We start from the raw sequence: 23,079 nt of genomic DNA on the forward strand, positions 1-23,079 counted from the left end.
CAGTTTTTATTATAATTGACAGACTTGTCAATAGTGACACGATCATAAATACCAGCCCAATATACCAGTTTAAATATAAAAATTTTTATTAATTATTAATCAAAATATTTTCTATTCAAAATCACTTGGTTTGAACAATTTAAGGTCATTTGTGACGTGTGAATGTTTTTTTTAAATTTTAATAAATTTATTCAGCACTCAAAACATAATTTTGATTGCTTATAAAATTAGGGCAACGTTAAGAAAATACATATAAATAAATAAATAAATAAAACCGAGTAAAGTAACCTGGGTTTAATAAAACGCGTATTATCTTAATGCGTGTAAGTGACGAAGGAGCAAGAATTAATAACCTGCCGTTAAATTAAAATGATAGACGTCACTTTCTCGACTGGCGGCCACTGAGAGCCCATCAATTAACGACGGGTACTTGCACTTCACTTGCCCATGAATAAATAATACCAGATTGGTCTCTCTAAAACCACACTGTCGTAATAGATGTATTTATATATATATATACATACACATATATATGTAGAGAGAGATAGGTCTTCTTCACAGTTCCGTGACGTGTCACTTGACGTCACTGCGTCACACACCAGGGAACGAGAAGAGAAGAGACCTTCGTATCACAATCAGATGATAAAATAGAAGACAAAGAGACCGAGGCTGAGTTAGAGCAGACAAGGATCGAAGTATTCACAATTTAACGTTAAAGCAACCGAGAAAGATGGAAATAAATAAACCTATAACACCAAATGATAGAGTGGCAACGTTGGTGGTTTGAGCTTTTCAAATATTAATGTCGTCTTGTGGACATGTCGCATACACTTTACCTATTCTATCCCCTTTACTCTTTCATTTTGCTCATACATTCGTTCTTGTTGCCACTGGCTACGTGGCCCATCGGGTATTAAATTCGTCAGTTGTCATATCCGCGTCATACATTTGCATTTATTCATTGACCCTGGCCTTAAATGTCATCTCTTGCATCCCACAATTTCCCCATTAATTCTTTGCTCTCTAAATTTATCGACTGATAATATATTTTATTTAAAATATTCATATCAGTTGAACTATAAAAATAAATTTCTAATCATCAAAGAGTGAATGGAAACAAAGATATTAAATTAAAATTAATAATAGCTGGTAGATCAACTGAATTTATGCATATATATGAAGAATGTTGAGTGAGATTGGGTACAGAAAATAATAAAAAGAATGAAAACAGAGATGCATATTCTACTTGACACACTCGATTCTTTTCCCTGCGTATTATATACAGCATAACCACCAGTGAGCTCTCGTCAGGATGACAAGGGCCGGAAATATTTGGCAGCTGATATGGCGCGTACCTCCGGCTGGTAATTAAAAATGTCTCTCTCTTTAGCGACCCCCTGGCCCCGCTCTCTTGTGTCACCCGTGAGTTCTTTCACTCTTATATTATGGTGAATTTCTCACCCTCTGTTCACTCATTCACTCATTCGCTCGCTCACTCACTCACTCATTTACTCAGCCACCGTGCGAAGCCTATACGCCTCGCGACAACATGAAAAACCTGTCGCATCAGAATGCATCACTGCAGCTAATGAAAAGTTTCACATCGGCTTATACCTTTTTGTCTCGATGTAACACAAGAAAATTCCAATCCTACGTGCCAGTAGCAACTCATTAAATATTTACTTTACTATTTAAATAAATTATTTTAATTAAAAAATTATTTACAATTTTTTTTTCTCCATATCATTTCACAAATTATTTTTTAAATAAAATAATTAAGACATAAATTAATGGTATAGTTGGTAACAAACAATAAGTAATTTATATCGGGAAATTGAGTGAGCAACAATTATTTGGAACGAGTAGTGGTCCAAGACATGACGGTCTGTCAAAGTCGACATGTCACACAGTGACAAGAGGGTTGAGTGAGCAACGATAGTGTCCTCATCTCTTCCTACGGTAGTTTAGTTTAGTCTAGTGGCAATGCAATACTACAATGCAATGCGATGTAATGCAGTATATCTTTATACATACATACATGTAGAGAGATAGGGAGAGAGAGAGAGAGAGAAAGAGTATACGCATGTAGTCCAGCTACTCACAATGTTGGGTGGTCTGTCCTCCCGTAAGTAACCCGTAACGATGCCCGTTAGGCAACCAGCCTGAAACGTTAGGCCAAACGTGAATGATGCGGAGGCAGTAGTGACGTCATTAGCAATTCCGATCTCGTCGGGCGGAAATTATGTCCAGCGCGACGCGAGTCGCTCTCAATATCCTCCCTCAGCCCTTCATCACTACTCTAAACTATCTATCTGCGCATGTATATGTATATATATATATGTATATAGGGCGACGAATAGATGCTACATTCTACTCTCAATACTCTGGTGTAGTACAACGTGCAGAGAATTTGCCTCTTGCTCACTACTCTCCCCGGTAGATTCCTTCACTTCCGGTTTCCGGCGCGGGAACGGCTTCAATGTGATTGGCTCGCACGCGCTCTGGACACCCGAGTAATAGCACTTGTCTGATGTAGAAATGACGATAAGTCTATTCAAGACTTACGGATGCTGTATTGTCTTTTACTAATTAGATGCTATTATCTTTTATCTAAATTTATTATTATTATTTATATCAAATGAATCACAAATTTATAATAAATACTCTATCAATGATTTTTCGAATTATCAGAGTTCGATTGATAATAAAAATTCCCGACATAAAAATCGTGAATTTTTGGAAAAAGATCTTGAACAGAAATAAAAACTACATCTGAATTCGGAATCAGCGAAAATTGTCAGAGCTGGCCTACAGTGTCAATCGTTTTGTATTTTTTTTCTCAGTATCAAGTAATATTTTTTCAAGTTATATGTTTGCTGTGACTTCAAAATAATACTCAATTTAAATAAAATATTTTTATTTATAAAAAAAAATAAAATATAAATAACTTTTTTTATTGTAAGTAAACGATTCGGCTTTAACTCTTGTGAAGTAATAAAAATAAAAAATAAAACTGCGTATGTCGTGACCTGACAACATACGGATCGCACGCGATAAGAATACCTGGTGTTAAACAAACCCTTTTTTTTTCTTTCTTTCTTTAACATTTTATTTTTATCCTCACCCTGCTGTTACTACTATAATTTTATCTATAATGTCACTATTTTCACACCTTTCGTAGCCGTAGCTGACAAATAATATTATTAGCAACTCGACTTCATTTTAATAGCAAATATTACAGAGCAATAAATTAATTGCGCCATGAATAAAAAAATAAGAATAATAATAAAGTATGTATTTATTTTTTTAATTTTATTTTATTGAATTATTATTCTTATCCTTTTATCCTTTCTATCGGTTAGTGTATATCTCCTTGAAAAACTTTTTTTTTCTTTCTATTCAGTTTTTGCTTTCTTTATCTTTTTATTTTTCTTTTCCCTGGTCGATGGCGCCGCGTCGGGCCAGGGATGGCATGTTTAATCATTCGCTAGATTGAATTCAAGAGCCCCGATCTCTCGACGGTGAATATTTTTGCATGCTACGTTCCGCGAATCACCGGGCGACGGAGACCGATGGACCCCTCGAGAGTTTTCCATCCTCACGGCGAGAAAAAAAAGAACGATGAGTATAGAGAAGCAAAGTCGACGGATAAACAAAAAAAATAAAAGTTAAATAAAATAAACCGTAAAATAAAATTATATAGAATAAATATAACTCTATATAAATAAGAAACAAAAATTATTCGCTAAAATTTTCGTATTTATACGTACAGTTTCATCATTTTTATATTTTATTTTCTTAATATATCTATATTATGATTTTTACTTTTTACATAAAACAGTGAATTTAAATAACAAAAAATGCGTCTCGCTAAAATATCTGATGCTATCTTGCCAGCGACGGAAATAACCAATTAAAAGTTTCTGCTGTACAAGTTGCCTCGAAACGAGTAGTTGGAAGTGAAATGAATGAAAAAAAAAATAATATAAAAAATATAAAATTATTATAATAATAATAATAATGAGAAAAAAATAATAAAAAATCTTTAAAGGATAGAGCGGGCAAAAGGTCGCGGATATCGTAAGCATAAAAATTTTCTTAGGTTCTTTATATTGTATATACAAATTGTGCATATGTATATATATATATATACATATATTTGTTGTTAGTCGTTTTACTTGAGACTACACGCAGTAGGAGCCGCCTGCTCAGCAGCGTGTTTTAAAGCATAAGCTTCGTGGTTTGCTCGCTCGCGACCACAGCGGGATGTCCTCTAATTATTTACATAACATTAAATATTAATGAATACTATAATGTTAAGTAATTGTGATTCACCTGGACACAAAAACGTGATTTGTTTTTCTCAACCTTTTTTTTTGTGTAATCGTCGAAAAAAACAAAAAATTATGTGCTCAGCTAAATTTAATATTTATCATTTGTGACTAATTAATCCTACTATGAATAGTTAAGTACTTTAATCAATTAAATAATTAAAATACCTCGTTTTTAATCATTTTATTACGTAAATTATTCGTTCTTGGTTATTAATTGCTATTGCTATTTTAATAATTGAATAAATATTGTAATCAAGCTTAATGTATTCAAATCAACCAGCACAATAAAAAAAAAAAATAATAACAATAATATTTGAAATAAGAATTCTTATTGGAAAACAAAATAAAAAACACTTTCACAAATTTTAGCGTGATGTCTACATGGAGAAATTATTCTGGTTTAAAATGCTATGGTGTCATAGTAAAGCTGGACCATGTTGGCCACCTGACAGAAGTTGAAATAAACACATGCGAAAATTAGGGAAAGGGGGGTACTTAAGAAAATGCTAAGGTTTCGAGGACTCAAATACACTAGATCTTTTTGTTTTTAATGATATTTAAAATAAATAAACAAAAATTTCAGTTGCCGTTGAAACAAAAAAATTTTTACTTTTGCGGGCAAAATGGGGTACCCCCTCAAAAAGGTGAGAAAAAAAAATTTTGCATATTAAATTAAATTTTTTTGTAAGTAATTTACATAAAGAAAAATTACATTTTACACAATTATTGGATGCAAAGGAAGAAAAAAAAATTTTTATTGGTTTTTACCATAAAACATAAGGCATCAACATTTTTCGACTGACACTTGATTTTTGAAAAAGTTTAACAAAAAATATTCAAAATAACGCTCAATTATATTTACAAAAGTGATTTTGGAATGTTTAAAAAACATTTAAAAAATTAAATTTTTTTTTATAAAATTTTGAGGGTACCTCGTTTTGCCTACTCTACCCGCTTTTGCTACCACTACACCTACTATGGCCATAGTAAAATAGACAACGATTATATCACAAATTACTGTAACCATTGAAAATTTTACTATGGTCATAGTAATTTTTGCATGTGTTTATTTCAATTTCCGTCAAGTGGCCAACATCGTCCGGGTTTACTATGACACCATAGCATTTCAAACCAGAATTATTTCTCTGTGTATAATTATAATGAAAATAATATAACTCATGTCTTTTTCTGCTTCAGTTTTTGTTTTCAGTTTCATAAGAATATCTAATAAATTCTATACAATTTTGCATTATTTTTTTGCCAGTTATTTATCTGTAATATTGGCATTAAATAGTTCAATCAGTTGTCTAAGTAATTTTAATTTTTTCCAAATTAGAAAACAAAAAAAACTATTAAATTCTCTAGCCCATTTCACCTCAACCTGCTCTGCATGAAAACATACACTATTTGTATAAACATATTTATGCATTTGGGAGGCGTGGATCGAAGTTCGCGTACGGTCTGTAGATCGTGAACACATTGAGTTACAACTTGGATAGAAAGAAAAAAATCCCCAGGTATTATTATAGTTTATACATCCGAAGAAAGCCGCGGAGCTGCTGAAGCGGCAACAGCCGCCGCCGTTACGCTGCAAGATTCTATCCGCAGATTGCTGACTAGTCTTTATCTCCCTCTCTTTCTCTCTGTTTTGTTTTTATTCAATAATTTCAAAAAAAAATTAACAAATCTAAATAAACAATTTGCGGCAATCAAAGAAAATATTTTATTGAGTTAATTAAAAAAAACGCGAGACTTATAAGCATGCGTACTAATATTTTTAATCTCAATTGAACTTTAGTATATATATGTACATTATGCATACATATGGCTAAAGTTCGTCTACCGCATGAACAACAACAACAATAACAACAACAACCGAGTGTTTCATGACGGCATCGTGTTCGCTTACAAGATTCTCGCGGTTTTAACGCGGAACGCGAGTCCCTTGTACCATAAGTTACATGACACATTGAATTACACAACGAGAGTGTGGCAGAGGGATATGCGATGGGTTACATGGGAAGCCTCGTAGAAGGATTTGCCAGGGACGTGTTCAGCGATGAGTATTAAATTTAAAACAATTCATTAATTTACTTTTTCTTTGCTTTTCGGACGTTATTTTTTAAACCCATGCACGCAACCCAATACGGAAATCTTTAAAACATTCATGGATGGGAGCTTCAAAATTCAATTGAAATTTTTTCGTTAAATAAGACACAAAACGAAATAAAATAAAAATGTCTAGCCACAAATGCCTTTTTGAATCGGCACTTCTGGCACTCGGACCGTACGTGAATACATTTAAATGGTAATCATTGAAACTTGGGAGCAGTCTCATAAGATACCAAAGTGAGAAAAGCTACCACTGCCATCGCCAACCAGTTTTGCATTGAGAGGCCAAAGAAATAGGTGAAAAAAAAAAAAAAGATAAAAGAAAAAAAAAAGAAAGAAAGACTGAAAATATTTGAGAAGAATATAACGAAAGTAAAAAAGAGATCTACCGAATCGGCAGAAATGAAGACTGCACACACAAGTCCTGAAGTGATAGCAGGAAAGAGGTTAGACAGAAATGAGAGAGGATGAGAGAGGTAGCTTGCGGTGGATTGCTAAAGGTGACTGCTAAAGGAAAGAAAGAAGTAAAAAGAGATGGACCGTATGTCTTACGAACTGGAAACTCGAAAGCTCTGCAAGAACACGACGAGGGCGGAGGTAGGAATCGCGTATATAGCTCACTAAGTAAAAGAAGAGATAGAGGCAGAAAGAAGTAAAGTAAGGGAAGAAAAGAGTGTTCGGATAGTGCTGCTGGTGGTAGTGGGTAAAAGATGAGAAAGAGAAGAGCCAACGAAGCGCATTCTCGTAGTTACTTCTCACAAGAAAAAGGAGACGCATAGAACTCGATCTAACTTGAGATCTTATCGTGGTAAATGCAAGCGACTCGAAAGAATCTACTGGAGAATGAGCGAAAGAATAAGCTTGTGTACATCTATATACATATATATAGATTTGTATGTGTGTATGAGTGTATTCTGGAGATGGAGATGGAGAAAAAAAGGGTAAAAATGAAAAAATAAATAAATATAAAGGAGCATGAGAAAAATAAACAAGCGTAACATCCTGCAGAATTAACTTGACTGAGCAATATTGTATGAGAGTCGTGCATGCTTGCTACATGTCGAGATAACGTGGATGCGGGTTGACAAAGTCGTGTCTCAAGGTGACAGAGGACACGTTGATGCTGATGCTGAAAGGAAAAACTCATGATGTAGAAAAATAAGAAGACAGTATTGCTTGGTTGCTTTTGCTTCGCGCTTGTTAGTTTTTTCCTGAGTTAGATGTAGACGGATCGTAACTTTTGGGTACGTGTGATGCGAATTGTTAAAAATAAATTGCTTTAAATTTCCGGCAACTTAAAGTTATTGCTTATTTTTTAATGCTTTTATTTTAAATTGATAAATTTTACGAAACTGAGTAATTAAAAGTTTTTATAACAAAAAAGGCTAAAGTTAAAAGCACGTGATGAATATTTTAGTAGCATAATGTTGGGAAAAGTTTAGTAAATATTGCCGAGACAACAGACAGGTTTCAAGCGCAAGACTAATTTCAATGTTAAACTTAGAGGGATACGGTCGTTTTTGGACGTTATCGTCCAGGCGCCAGATCCCGCCCCAGTGTGTACCGGAGAAAACAGTTTCGCCAGAATAAGGAGTGAGAGAAGCCCGCGGCGGCGTTCTCCTTGCTGACTCCTGAGATTTACAATGAGTTTCCGGTACAAGCTGAAAGGAAGTTTGCCCGTGGCCTTTACTCGCCATGCTGAGAACTCTGTATGCTGCATAGCAGACCTCCACGTCTACAGCAGCAGCAGGAGCCACATCTACAGCTAGTGTTGCCCAATACAGTATGTACTTAAACTAAACGGCGAAACGATGGTACGAGTAGCTCTGGTACACTTCGAGTGTTATCTTCCCGTATCGCGAATTCGGATCCCACGTACACTTACTTCCGCTGCTAACCAAGACCCGAAACAGTCAAGTTTAAGATTCGATAGTTTACGGAAAAGGATAACCTGTTAGCACAAATACTCCAATACAGATTCGAACTTTAAATTACATGGCTCATAACATTAATCAACATGAAACTGGACTCCTCCCACTTCGAACCATCTAACTGCGATTACAAAAATACTGAAAAAAATTAAGCGATCAATAAATTAATAAAACAATTTTCTTATTATCAAAAGCTGTTTACAGACACTTATATATCCCCTTAGTGAGTAAAAATTTAGTCATCTTTTAAACGACAAAGATCTGACGATCAAACTATCCATGTTACCTAAATAGCTCCCTCGTTGAATTTTATTGAGCAGAAAAAATAAGACGACTGTTGCTTCACCATTTCTCCCTTAACGGCTCACGAGAAACACAGCATGACGTCTCCGAAGCATCAATATCAAAGGGGTTTTTATTTTATTTTTATGTCTAACTCATAACAGCCCGAAAGAATTGTTTAGTGCACATATAGTCCAAGTATCATGGAAAATTTCCCTAGCATTCCATAAATAAATCTAAAGACCTATCAAATCCCAAAATCACCGATAAAATAAAAATGATAATCCAAATCGAATTTAAATATTATTCAACCTGATTACCACAAAAAAAGGGATTTGAAATTTATATTTCATCAATTTGTTAAAGCACACCATAAATTTATACATTTTAAACTGATAATTTCCAAACTGATGGCCATTTATCGACTCGATAACCCCGTACAAATGATTGCTAGTTATTCATTGGTTGATTACAGTTTTATACGCTTGATTATAACAACCACACATATATATCAGCATAGGCATACAAATATTCAAAACCTCTCACTCTATTTCATTTGCAAATTTATATATTCAACAAAGGCTTCAACATTATAGTTGCGCCTAACTGACAATGAATATTAAACCATTCAAACATATTCCGTATATTTTGTTTGTGTTTCGTGCCTTCATATCCATACTGCTTATCAAATAATCAATGAACCAATGTTTAATGCTCTTCTCCATCTACCCCGATTAATCGATTTAAAACACCACTTCATGCATTTTTTAATCCCTAATATACATATTCCTGCTCATGCGAAAAACTGGAAACAAAAAATTAAATAAAATAATTTAACGGACGTCTGAGTCCTGTCGTGGAAAACCGCGCGAAGAGACGTCTTGAGCTTTTACGAGTAATAAAACCAGTCATGCTTCTCACGACCTTCAGAGCCTTATTCTCGTTTTCTAGTCTACGATCTCTCCCTCAAACTTACTCTTATTCTTTCTCGCCCCGTTGGAGGCCCGCGCCGCGAGCTAACTGATAATAATGCCACTTTTATTGTACAATAACCCTTAAACGGAGCGATAAAAAGACGTTTTATGGTATAAAAAATGAAATAGATATTATATATAAGTATATATGTATATAAACACGAAATAAAAAGTGTTGGTTTGACTTTTTCATTCTTATGCGTCCATCGATACCATCTGACTCCCTATATATAGACATAAAAAACAACAGTTATGCTAAATAAAGGTAAAAGTTGAAAAAATTCGGGTGCGAGAAAAGTGACGGAAAAAGGACATGAGGCGACATCTAACGCGGGACGTCTGAATCACGTGGACACATGAAATTCGATAAATAAAGCGATGGTTGGCTCTACTACTGCTGTTGTGTTGTAGATTGTAGAAATTACGTCGTCGCCCTTTTACCATCAGTGATCGAATTATTTTTATAGGTGTACCGATGACTCACTGCTCAACTACGGTACGATCTGATTTATGCGGCAGCTCCGTTAATACGTAATGAATATTAATTATTCGCTGAGGAGTTTGCGACTACGGGTGTACTGTAATTTGTAATTCACAATGTTGAAAAGTTTTCTCATTGTTTTGGTGTATTTACATCGATCAAATACACACGAACGTTAATAAGTTTTTATGTACTTTAATGATAACTGACTTTTTTAATAGACAATTTTTTAATTTTAAATAATGATACATTAATATAAAAAATTTTTAATTATGCTATTGAGTAAAAAATTTTCGGAGTGAATACGGACTAAGTCCGGAGTGAGTGCGAAGCGGATGACTGTGTATTTACTTAATTCCCTCGGAGTAAAATTCACTTCAAAGTGGAGTTTATTTTAATGTTAAAACTCCGAATCAGTGAATCCGGATTTAATTAAAATCCAGATCACTCTGAAACCACTCCGCTGAAAAATCAAACTTCCTATTTACTGCGTATGCAGAGTGATTTTTTCTAAAACTCCAGAACTTCGAGTGACGGAGTAAATTCGAATTTTAAAAAATCTGTAATCACTCCGGATTCACTCCCGATTTTTTAGTGTATCTGTTAAACTTTTATAAAAAATTATTTGAAATAATTACACATATTAAAACTTCCAAACAATTATCGAAATTTTGTACTCGAGTCAGTTGCATTTTTTTTTTCGTGGATTTGATATTTTTTTTTGTTTTTTTTTTCCAGAGGATTCTCTTCCGTTTCAAACGAACAGACAGCAATGGAATAGCATCCAAGTTCCTAAATACTAATCATCTGGGAAGCTAAGAGAAACGCGCTTGCAGAAAAAGACTGAGGGAGAGAGAAATATAGAGAATAAGAAGACAAGAGTGCAGGCTGGCAGTTGGAGCTCAGCTGTATTTTAATTACACCACGAGCTTGCTGGAGAGAACCTCACACAACCTCGCCCAATCTCGTTTCATCCGCGGTTCGCAGTCTGCGCCCCTCGTCCTCTTGCACGCCTTCCACCCCAGGATCCTCTGCGCTCTCTTCACTCTCTGAGCCCGATGTGTAATGTCGAAAAACGAATAGAGAAAAAGGACTAAAAAATAATAATGAAAATAAAAAAGTACACAAACTAAATAGGCGGAGAGATAAAGAATCGAGAGATAGAAACCAAGTTAAGGAAGAAGAACAAGAAGAAGATGTAAAAGGAAGGTATAAAATAAAAACGATTTACTACAACCACCAGCTTTACTTCAGCCCCAAGCGTTTATGTCTTTGTTCGTTCATTTATGTCTTAGTAACAAAAAAATAAATCTTTTCAAATTATTTCTATTTCTAGCAAATCTACTTCTGCGTTTCTTTTTCTTCATCAAAGTCCCAAATAATTATCATTTTTTTAACAATAAACTTTTTTTTTTATTTATCTCTCTATTAGTTCGAACTTATTTTCTTTCCCACAAAATCTCGTAAAGTTAAAAAATTATTGCTGATTATTTCACACAATCGACACAATAATTTTTTTATAAAAAAAAGTAATTCACTAAAATTGGACACTATTTATTTGAATTTATTAAGCTTTGTTCAGTTCGTTATTTTAAAAAAAAGAGGTTTTAGAGGGCTTTTTGTCCAGGTACGTAAAATTGAGAACGAGTGACAGGCTACAAGAGTAAAATGAGGCGAAGGTGAAACGGCTTTGGGTTTATGCCGCTGAATATTGTCAATTACGTTGCAAGAAATGTCATGTGTAAATTATTTTCCAATTGTTTAGTATACCATAGTATTGTAACTCTTGATTGTCAGAGTTACTTCATATGTATAAAATTAAAAAAGTCCCAATACTAATACTGATACTGATACTGATACCGAAAGTTTTTGAGAGAAAAAAATCTGAAGATAGACAAAGAAGTCTCGTGATTTTACTTACACTGTTACAAAAAAAAAAAAAAAAAAACATATACGAGTTTCAGCGTCACACGATTGAAAAGTACATGCTGATATGAGTATCAATTACGGCATGATACTCGTCATATATAAATTGTTTAATAGCCGGTTTGTAGTTGTTGTTTTTTTTCGCTGCTCATGTTCCTGTTGTTATATTGTTGCTGTTATGTCCGCAGGGCTTTTTGTTACACTCATATTAAGTGTAGTTTTACGATCGACAATTGTTATTTTTTTTTTTTTTGTGACGATAATAAATATGTATTTTATATTTTTATTTTTATCTTTTTAAAATCGTTGCACGATAGCTTATTACATAATTTTATACTTCTCATTTTCAGTGCATGTCAGTAAATAAATTTAAAAAAAAAAAAAATCAATTATCGTCACATAAAAAATGTAATCTGTGTAATTTACGATTTTAAAATATAATAAAATTATATTAATAAGCTCAAAGTAAACGTATTAAATGCCAACTGAAATAAAGTATTAATTAAAATCATTAACTATGAACTATTACTAAAAAAAAAAAATATAAAAAAGTCGCTTAAATGTCAGTGTAAAATAAGATTTCCCGCGAACTTTAATTACGTAAATTAATTTGATGACATTGGAATAATGTTAATAATTAATATAAGTTCATTTATACTTCTGAAAGTAGCACAAGTTAATATTCAAGCGATCAGAGTTAAATGAAATATGAGATTGTTAATAATAAATGTATTATATAGAAAATAATTTGCAGTATCTATACGTGAAATGTATTAACTTGAAGCTCAGCAGGCAGCTTCTTCTGACAGACGCAAAATAAATTTACTTTGAATTTACATCAGTTGAGCTAAGCATATAACAGCTGAGATTTCATGTATCTTATATTATATTATAATACACACGAATGAGATATACTAAATAAAAGTTTGCCTCAAGCATCTTTTAAGTTATTATTTCACTTTTCTCTTACATGAGTGCATCTTTACTGACACTTAACACGAGTACATAAGTATATCGTCTATTCTATCGTACATTTATGCTTTCATATCATCATAGTCATACAATTACATATATATATTATGTATAAATATATATGTTTCCTCTTAATATACTTTAGTATTCCCGTGTGTTATACAACTACTTGCATTAAAAGAGAAAAAAAAAATTGTAGAAGTGAACGACGTCCATGACTAATCAGACGTCATTTTCATGAGAGTCAATAGCGAGGCAACTTCACCCCTCGGACTTGACATGTAACTCTTGTTTACCCACGTAGCATATAGTTCATACAAGTTACATATGTGACTCACTATCTAACACCCATGACCAATCGCATATGCATTCTACGTTTTTTATTTTTTATTTTTATTTGTTTTTATTATTATTATTATTTTGTATAGAAAAATATAAAATATTTCTTAGTTTCTAAAATGTGTAAAAAAGCTTGATCTTCTACACTGTAGAGAATGCGGAGCGAATGACTGTTTATTTATTTAATCCCCTCGGAGTGAAATGCACTCCTAAAAGATGTTAATCTTTTAATTCCTAAGATGATTAATCTTAAAATTCCCCTGATTAAACAACTGAATTCGACCGAATTAAAAATTTTAAATCTGCTCAATTCTGTTACATTCTGTTAAATTCGGTAAGACAGAATTAAAAAGAATTCAAAAATAATTTTCGAACTAAACAGAATAAAACCGATTTAAAACTTTCGAATTGGTTTCAATTCCGTTTAATTCGGAGTCAGAACCAGAAATTCGAGGATTATTTTCAAATTAAACATAACAGAATTATTTAAATTCGTCTTAATTTGGATTAATTCTGGTTTTCCTGCCGAATTAGACCGAATTATTTTTCAAGTTAGGTACCGAATTAACAAAATTCATCTGAGTTATATAGAATTAAAAATTCAATTCTGTTTAATTCGATCGAATTCAGTTGTTTAATCAGGGTCTGTATCGGAGTGAATGCAGATTGAAATAAAATCCACACTGAGAGAACAATTTAGTTAAGCCAAATAAATAGATTTATTTGACTGAACAAAATCATTTATTTCATTCAAATATATATTTGTTTATAGTTAACAAATCTTGGTTGAAAAAAATTACACCACAGCTGGTGGCGGTACAGTGCTACCACCCAAACACCGATTTGTTAACTATAAACAAATCATTATTTCATTTAAATGAACCATATCTTTGTCTCAAATAGATACTGATTGGGTCCATTCAAATATGGGATTTATTTGCCTGAAACAAATCTCATTTGGCTCAAATAAATTGTTTTCTCAGTGGCAGATCATTCCAAAATCACTCAGCTGAAAAAACAAACTCCCTATTTACTCCTTATGTGAAGTGATTTTTTTTTAAGCCCCGGAACTCCGAGTGACAGAGTGAATTCGGATTGAAATAAAATCCGTAATCACTCCGGATTCGGTCCCAATTTTTTACCGTGTATATGAATTACTAGAGGATTTAGTGATCAATAAATTTAACAATTAATCATCCGATTGATGGCTAGAATGCTACTGATAAGTGATACGCAATTTTCCGCGAACAAAGGGATGTGTAAAAATATTAAATGTAGAACAGAGATGAAATGAGCATAAGGCCAATAGGTTTTTGACCAGAAAAGAAACGGTTACGCCCTCAACGCCTCCTGTCTATCTCCGTTGTCTTATTTCTTTTTTTTCATCTTTTAATTTTTTTCTTTCTTCTTAATTTTATTATTCCTTTTGGTTATTTTTTACTGCACTACTTTGTTCGTCTCTCTACCTGCTGATAATTATCGAGAGAACGCCCATAACAAAATAAATATATTTTTAAAAAAGTTTTCGTTTGCCTTCAAACGTTTTTCCGTCTGTCGCGAAATATTTTTTATTAAGAAAAATAATTTTCACACTCGGTTTTCTTTTTTCAAATTTCAAAGGTAATTTAAAATTTTAAGGATAATTATCAAAAGCCGACAAAGGCCTAAAATTATTTAAAACTTTTAAATTTTATTTTTTATTAACTCCAATTTATTTAATGAACAGAAAGATTTTTTTTTAATATTTAATTGAATATTTTTTTCTTCAGATAATTTATCCGAAAGAATTAAAAAAAAATAAAACCGGCCAATTAAATAACTGGATGACAAAAAAATAAAATGGAGTTATTAAATATTAAAAATTTTTCCAATAATAATTTTATCAAATTTATAAAAAATAAACATTTTAAATACCGTTTTCAAAAATCTCAAGACCATATAATCAACAATAAAAAAAAATCGTTTAAATAGTAAATACATATGTTCTGATATATTATTATAAATGCATAAAAACGTATATATTTTTCTTTAAACCAAAAGCAGCAAGAAGATGAACGTACAATTTTTAAAAATGAGAGGTTGTTCCCCGTCCAATTTAAAAATCCTAATAACAACTGTTATTCCACATAGTTATATAGATATATATGTATTACATTATTACTATATCAAAGCAGAAAGCACGGGAACATATTTTGAAGAAGAGCGAGATAAAAAGTGAAAAGGAAACGAGACAAGGCAATTTGGTAGGCACAGCTGTGCTCACTAGTGTTATAGAGTCCAGCTCACATTTTCAAATTTTTTTCGTGTACCCGCGTGTGTGCTGTTCTCCATAACACCGTGCTATGCCGTCTACGTCTCTCCGCCGTCCATTCGATAATGCGTAGGTGTGGAAATGAATTGTAGGGTCGGCTTAGTCATTAACGAAACTTATGGAGTAAAAAAAAAAAAAATAAGCGTGAAAAAAAAAACCACCATAAGCAATAAGAATTTTATCAAAGTGCTATGATGATGGTTTTTTTTTTTTTTTTTTTTTTATAATTTCATTTTGATAAAAGCTTCAGCCCCTTCCCCTAAGTTACCACTGTCTCTTTTTGTATCAATGAAAAATTATCCACGGCTATAATTTATTCATTATTTTTATTTTAACCTCCGTATATTCGATCTCCTAATGTACCACGACAAATAATCGATAACGAGGCTATTGTGGATTTCATCTACGATAATCTACACCGCAATCTTTCATCATGAATTCCGTATACCGGCCAACGAGATATCGAGGAGATTTCATGATTGCATTGTATGATCATTGGCTCTGTTGTACAGATCTCGTATTTATATCAAACCTTTTTACGTTTAAGGTCTTGCTCGATATATCGTTTACTCTTGTTTTCATACCTGAGGCTTTCTTGTGCATTAGTTTATATATATGTATATATATGAAGGATATAATCGAAGTATAAAGAGAGAAGTTAAAAGTGTATAGTGAGCTATATGTAACAAAACTGTGCAAGAGATCGGTTTCTTTTTCAATGTAGAGAGAACGTAAAAAAGAATATAAAAAAAAGTGTGTGTATGAAATGGTACGTATGATCAGGTGCCGGCGGGGGATCAAAGATATTCAACGTCTCAAGATAGAGGGAGAATAATGGAGAAAAAGACAGAGGAAAAAAAATCGAAAATATAATACGGGCTTTGGTGACTATATGTATATATAGTAGTATATAGTGTATAGTATATAACATAAGCTTTACTTGGGAGGTGAGGCGACAACCCGTGACCAATCTGACACTAAATCAACTGACGCGCGTTCACCGCCGACGCTCTCTCTACCTTGAAACTTTTTCTCTTGCGGCGGATTCGTAACGCCACATTATGATTACATTTTGCATCTTTCTTTTCTTAATATATGTATATATGTTTTTATTATAATTATTATTATTATTTTTTTTAAAATATACTATTCCGTAAATTAAAATCACATTTTTATTTTTATACCAAATAATTTAAGAAAATAATCATTTTAATGTGCGCGTGTATTGACATGTTTTTTTTTTTTATCAAAAAATTATAAATTCAAAACTAAATATTTGGATTGATAAATTAAACTATGAGAATTTGTTATTTGATTTTTCCTATCTTTATAGTTTATAAAAATAAATATAATGTTTTATGTTGATAAAAAGAACATAAGTACGATGTTAAATAATTATTGAATTTATATTTGTTAACTATTGTACAACAGTTGAATAATGTTAAATATACTGATCTAATAATTACATAGATAATGAAAATGAAAAATAAAATAAAAGTGGGTTAAACAAGCTTAAATATATATGTGTGTATATAGAAAAATATAAATCGATTTTCATGCTCGTTCAATCGACAACTGTGTAAGTATTAACAGCATTACAACAGATATGATTAACGGTTTATGTTACAAACCCAACATTGGTCCATCGTACTGTAGGCTAAGCTATATAACGTATGAGATACGACCGACTAACGAAGCATTTAACGATGACAATGACATTAAATTAAAATGATTTCGTTGGCCGGTTCTTTTTATGTACGTATCACATGTACATAAAAGTAATGATAATAACAATAATAATAATAATAATAATAATAATAATAATAATAATAATAATAATAATAATAATAATGTTGATAATAACAGCAATAATGTATATAGGCATGTACGAGTACGAGTGTAAGATTTAAAAATAAATAAGTAAATGTATAAAATGTAATGTGAAAGGTAAAATAAAATATTACATGAGTAAAGAGGCGACACAATCATACGACACATATATATTCGATGTACTAGATTTGTTTTAGCTCGTCGACACATTCACGTTCACACCCAAGGGAGACAGATATATAGTGCGATAGAAAAACACTGTTTTCACATCAAACACTTGGCAGCCGTGAAATTCTCGGAATTCGATGTATCGACAGGTGAAATAACAGAGTGCGAAATGAAAAAAAAAATGAAATGAAATGAAATGTGTACGTATAATAACATTGGGTATGTATCCATATATTTATATACATATGTATAAATGAATATATATGGATGTATAAATATATGTATAAAGAAATTTGCTATCAGTACGTTCCAAAATTGGTTATTCGTGTGTGCATACGAGAACGATTGTTACGCTTGATCGATAGCCAAATTAATTTAGTTCCTTTTGATCGTAAATCAAGACCGCGGTTTCAATTAGACATGGAAGGAGGGCACAGCCGAGTTTGTGTCACCGTAGATTCTATACCACACTGAAAGTATTAAATTCAAGTGATTTATCATGTATTTTTTTTTTTTTTGCTAGACTACATGTGTCACTCATCACTTAAAAAGTCTAAAAAAAATTTGGCAAATATTTTTTTTTGCAACATAAAATTTTGAACCAACGATATTTGGGTTTGAAATTTTTTATTTTATTTTTATAAATTTTTTTTTTTAAAGAAAAAAGTCGAAGTAAAAGTAGATTTCAGTCCACGAATTTTTTTTTTTTCTTTTTAATTGAAAAAAGACAAAACTACCACTCGTATATTTAAATAATTTTTTTGGTTTTTTGTTTTTAATGATTTAATAATTTTCAATCGAGGCTTGACAATTTAGCTCTAATTTGTGTCACAGTTTCAAGATATTGGAATACGACGAGCAAATATTAATTAACTATAGAATTTTAATATTTATATTTATGAAAATTTCAACCGTAAGATATTCTCTCGAACCGTTTTATACTTGAGAATAGTTAGAAAATTTTTAGATAAAAATGATAAGAAAATTGCGTTAATTAATAAACAGAAATTGAGCCAATATAAAATTAAACAAAAAATATCCACTTTCAAATACTCGTCATTTAATACATTTTATTATTGCTGATAATAAAAAATATTAAAGTACACACATTAAGAAGCGAGATAATTTTTTTTTCTCGAACGTGATATTTGCGAACTTCGAGCGAAAGACTCGACAAATTCTTTAGCAATTTCGACCAGAACAACGACTCCTCATATGATATTATCTTTGGATTCCGAAACACGATAAACAACATCAGAATGTATCCACGGACCTCCTTCCACGGAGTTAGAAGTTAAGGCGAGCCCATGGCTGCAGCGCATCTCATAAACATCCCTCTTTATTACCATCCCTCGTGTTTCCAATCCGCTTTTATAATTTCCGCTTCCAAAAAAAATAAAAAAAAAAAACATTTATCTTCTTATTCATTTTCTTCCTCTCACAACTGTTTCAGTTTTTGTTTTTTACTCTTTATCTTTTTTGTTCGTCTAAATATTTTTATCCTCCGTTTTTATCACACAAATATACATATATATCTATATATATACATATATAAATATATATTCCCAAGGATCCCCCACATGTTTAATTTTGATTTTTCTTTTTCTTACATTTTTAATTTCATATTTTCTTAGTGTCTGTGAAGTAGAATTTTAAGGCGAGAATTATTCATTCGATCGCTACGGGGCGTGCCGACGGTCAAATGCACCTGCTAGAAGCCCTTTCAGTTCAACTATCAAACGTGATCCACCTCGCAAGGTCCGCTGTATAGATCAAGAATGTGACTGTGATACAAAGGAAATAAATAAAGAAAAAAAAAGTTTGTAACAAAAAACAAAGGAGTAAAAACGAAATGGAAAAAATATAAAGAAAAAAAAATAAATAAATAACTAGGAAGAAAAAAGAGAAAAGGAATGGTATATATTTCTGGCGCTACCAGCCGTCGCCTGGAGCACTTTCCAAGTAACTCTTCATCGTGATCGATGCGCCTACACCGTTTACTCCTTTGGGACTTGAAAGACACAAGTGTCCAACAGAAACTTCTTCATCTTGCCACAAATTCACGGGCCTTTAAGCATCTGTCACATGAAGAAACGATACACGACTTGATGGATTTCGACTAAATCAGACTCTCGCTTACTAATTGGTCAACAAATAAAAAAACTACACAGCATCTAAAACAACATCTTGAAAAAATAAATCTTTGCAACTTAAGCTCACAAATTTATTCGACATATTAAAAATAAATTTCACCATTTTTTTCAGTCGCATTTTTTTTTTACTCCAAATACTTTTAAGATACGAAAACAATTTAAACAAATAATCCAATAAAAATAAAAAAAAAATTTGCAGTATATAAAAAATGAATTTAAATAATTTTTCTCATTATAATAAATAATAATAATAATTTAAGTGGTTGATAAATATTATCAAAAATTGTCGACAAGTTTCGTGTTAATTATCTGCTAATTGAAGTGGTGAAAATCGATGGGCCACCACAGGACGATAAGTCTTCGATATATTTCATATTTATGATGTTGCCCAAACGTATAAAGTCTCGCGAACTGTTTTGGGCTTAATGATCTTTCTCTCCATATATGTACCCATGTATTTGAATATATATAAATATAATATTATGTATACGGTGTACACACACTCGGAAGTTTATATACATATATATGTATATTAAAAGTATGTAGATTAACATATAGAAACGTACGGTTGGTTTCGAAATAAGGAGCACGAGTTAGTAAATCAACTGGTGAATCTCGATAGAGTTAAACTTCTGGTGATGGTATACAAACGGTCGGCAGAAATTAATACTCCGCCTTTGGTCTCTAACCTGATTGAGAACTCGCGAATATATGAGTAAAGTAGAGGAGCCTCATCGGAGATGATTCCAAGTCGGCCTTCGTTAGTTTTAATGTCGTTCATTTCATCTCATCTCATCTCGTCTCGTCTCGTCTCGACTCAACTCATCTACTGTCGTTATACATAAACTAAAATTGGCCAACTTCTCAGAACCCAACGATACTTTTAAAACTAAAATCTCACTCTATATCCGTTTTATATACACATGTACACATATTGTTGCAAAGAAGCCCATTGGCTTTACATTATGACTAAAAAGTTGACGACTTAAAACTGTCTGCTGTGAGGTCAGAATTTGTTTTTTACGAGCATGGGATGTTACATTAACGGTTATAATATTTTTGTTTTATTTTTTCTCGTCACTATTAACTCTCGAAAAATTCATTATATCGACGGAGAAAATAATAAAAAAATAACGCTTGTAAATTACTTGGACTTTTTTTTTTTATATTTCTTTGATGAAATGTTTTTACTGCTGATTGAATTACTGAAGTAATTAGATTTCTTAACTAACTAAAAATGATTAAAAATAAATATTCGTAAATATAAAATTAATTATTAATGATTTTATTATTTTTAATTTAAATAATTTAAATAAAAATATTTAAAAAGTGGCATAGTTGTGCTAGAGTCAAGAGCCTGAAAGCGAAGCAAGAAGAGGGCGGATATGAGTCGAATGATAAATGATATAGGACTCGATCGAGTGCGGCCAGCCCTAGACCTGGAGACCCATCGACCCACTGGCACTCGCCAGAGAAAGACAGACGCATCATCAGGAGAAACAAATATACATATATATATTTATATATGTATATGTATATATATATAAACATATATTGTGGACCCTTGTGTTGTCTCACCAGCGCATATTAATGGACAAACATATAATCCCCGCATATATCGCAGCGGGTATCGTGGCGTGCCAGCTGAACTAAACTTCTTCGTCTACCTCGTTCCTCCTGCCAAGTCCACGTCCAAGTCTTCGCAATCCAAGTCCGCAGTTCTTCATTTGAGCCCGAATAAAGACAATCTTACTATTAAGACAATCTTATATTATCAGTAAATAAATAAATTAATAATCCAAGTAAATCCCATAAAAATCCAGTGATCTTGTGTGAAATAGTCGACCACAGTTAAAATAATGTGAAGTGTATAAATTTAATGAAATAAATAAACGATACTCCGAAGTGTTAAAATAAATATTAAATTATCTTTCCAAAGTATCAAATGCCAGTTTGATATCTCTTATTCAATACTTGAATTACTAGGTACATTGACCTCTATTCATCATCAATAAATAATAAAACCTGCCGGATTAATTCGACACGGAAGACGGAAATTATCGCGGTTCCACTATCCACTTTAAATAAATAACGTCTGTCCATTTATAATTTTATACCATTAATATATTTAATAATATCGACTATCTATAATTAAATTAATAAGTATTTAATATTTTCAAAAAATATATATATTTTAAATATATTAACCTTTTCTACTTGTCCGACGCTTATGGATTTATCTACTAGCGTCGTTACTACTTGATGCAATATCAAACTAGTTTTTGTTCAAACAAAATAAATATTATTGATATTGAGGTACTAAGCAGTAATGTAACTTTAAATATAAGTAAATGGCAAGTGCCATTTGATTACGTGTTCACTATCAGACGCAATAAAGTTTCGAGAAGGCGGCGTTAATGCCGCCTCTTGGATCCGCCCCGGCCTCCTGTCCGTCGAATCCACCTTCTCCTCAACTCAACTCAACTCAACTCAGCTAAGCTCGACTTAACTCAACTCAACTCGGCTGAACTCGGCTCATATATGTGTGTAATGCACCGTAAGTGGGTCCGTGGGTCCAACGATTGCTACTATACCCCATAAATGTGAGCCAGTGTGTAGTTGATGTGTAGTCGAGTGCTGGCTAGTAGTCGACGATGTGCTACTACCAACGTAGCACAGGTAGTGGAGCCAGCACACGTACTATACCACCACCAGTAACCCACGGGTTTACTGATAAACCGCGATAGAGAGAAAGGGAATATAAGAATGAGCGAGTCGTGGATAATGAAAGAGAGAAATAAAAAGAGAGGTAGATACTCACTCACACCTATGATTAACTGAGTGAATGAGAGAGAAAGACATATAAAAACTGATGCGTGAGTGCGTGCATACATGCTTTAATGGTACCAGCTAATGACTATTGGCCGGCAGACCTGGGCGGGACTACACTCACTAGAATCACCAACACACGTCGGAATATTACATACGAGATATATTTTTTTACATGTCTGATATTTGATACTAAATTATCGCACTGATCTTTTTTGTTAGAAGTAAATTTTTTTTTTTTTTATATCAAAAGAAATTTTTTTTCGTTAAAAAATTAAATTATTAATATTGTTAGTAAAATAAATTTTTAATTCAAGATATCTCAATAATTTTATTAAGGTATTATATTGAGATATCTTTAGTATTTATTGTTGACATTTTAGCAGACTCTTGGTTTTCTAAGGCTTGAATAGTATAATAATATATTTGTTTTATTT

The sequence above is a fragment of the Microplitis mediator genome, chromosome 10 (genome assembly GCF_029852145.1).
Source record: "Microplitis mediator isolate UGA2020A chromosome 10, iyMicMedi2.1, whole genome shotgun sequence".
NCBI classification, from domain to species: Eukaryota; Metazoa; Arthropoda; class Insecta; order Hymenoptera; family Braconidae; genus Microplitis; species Microplitis mediator.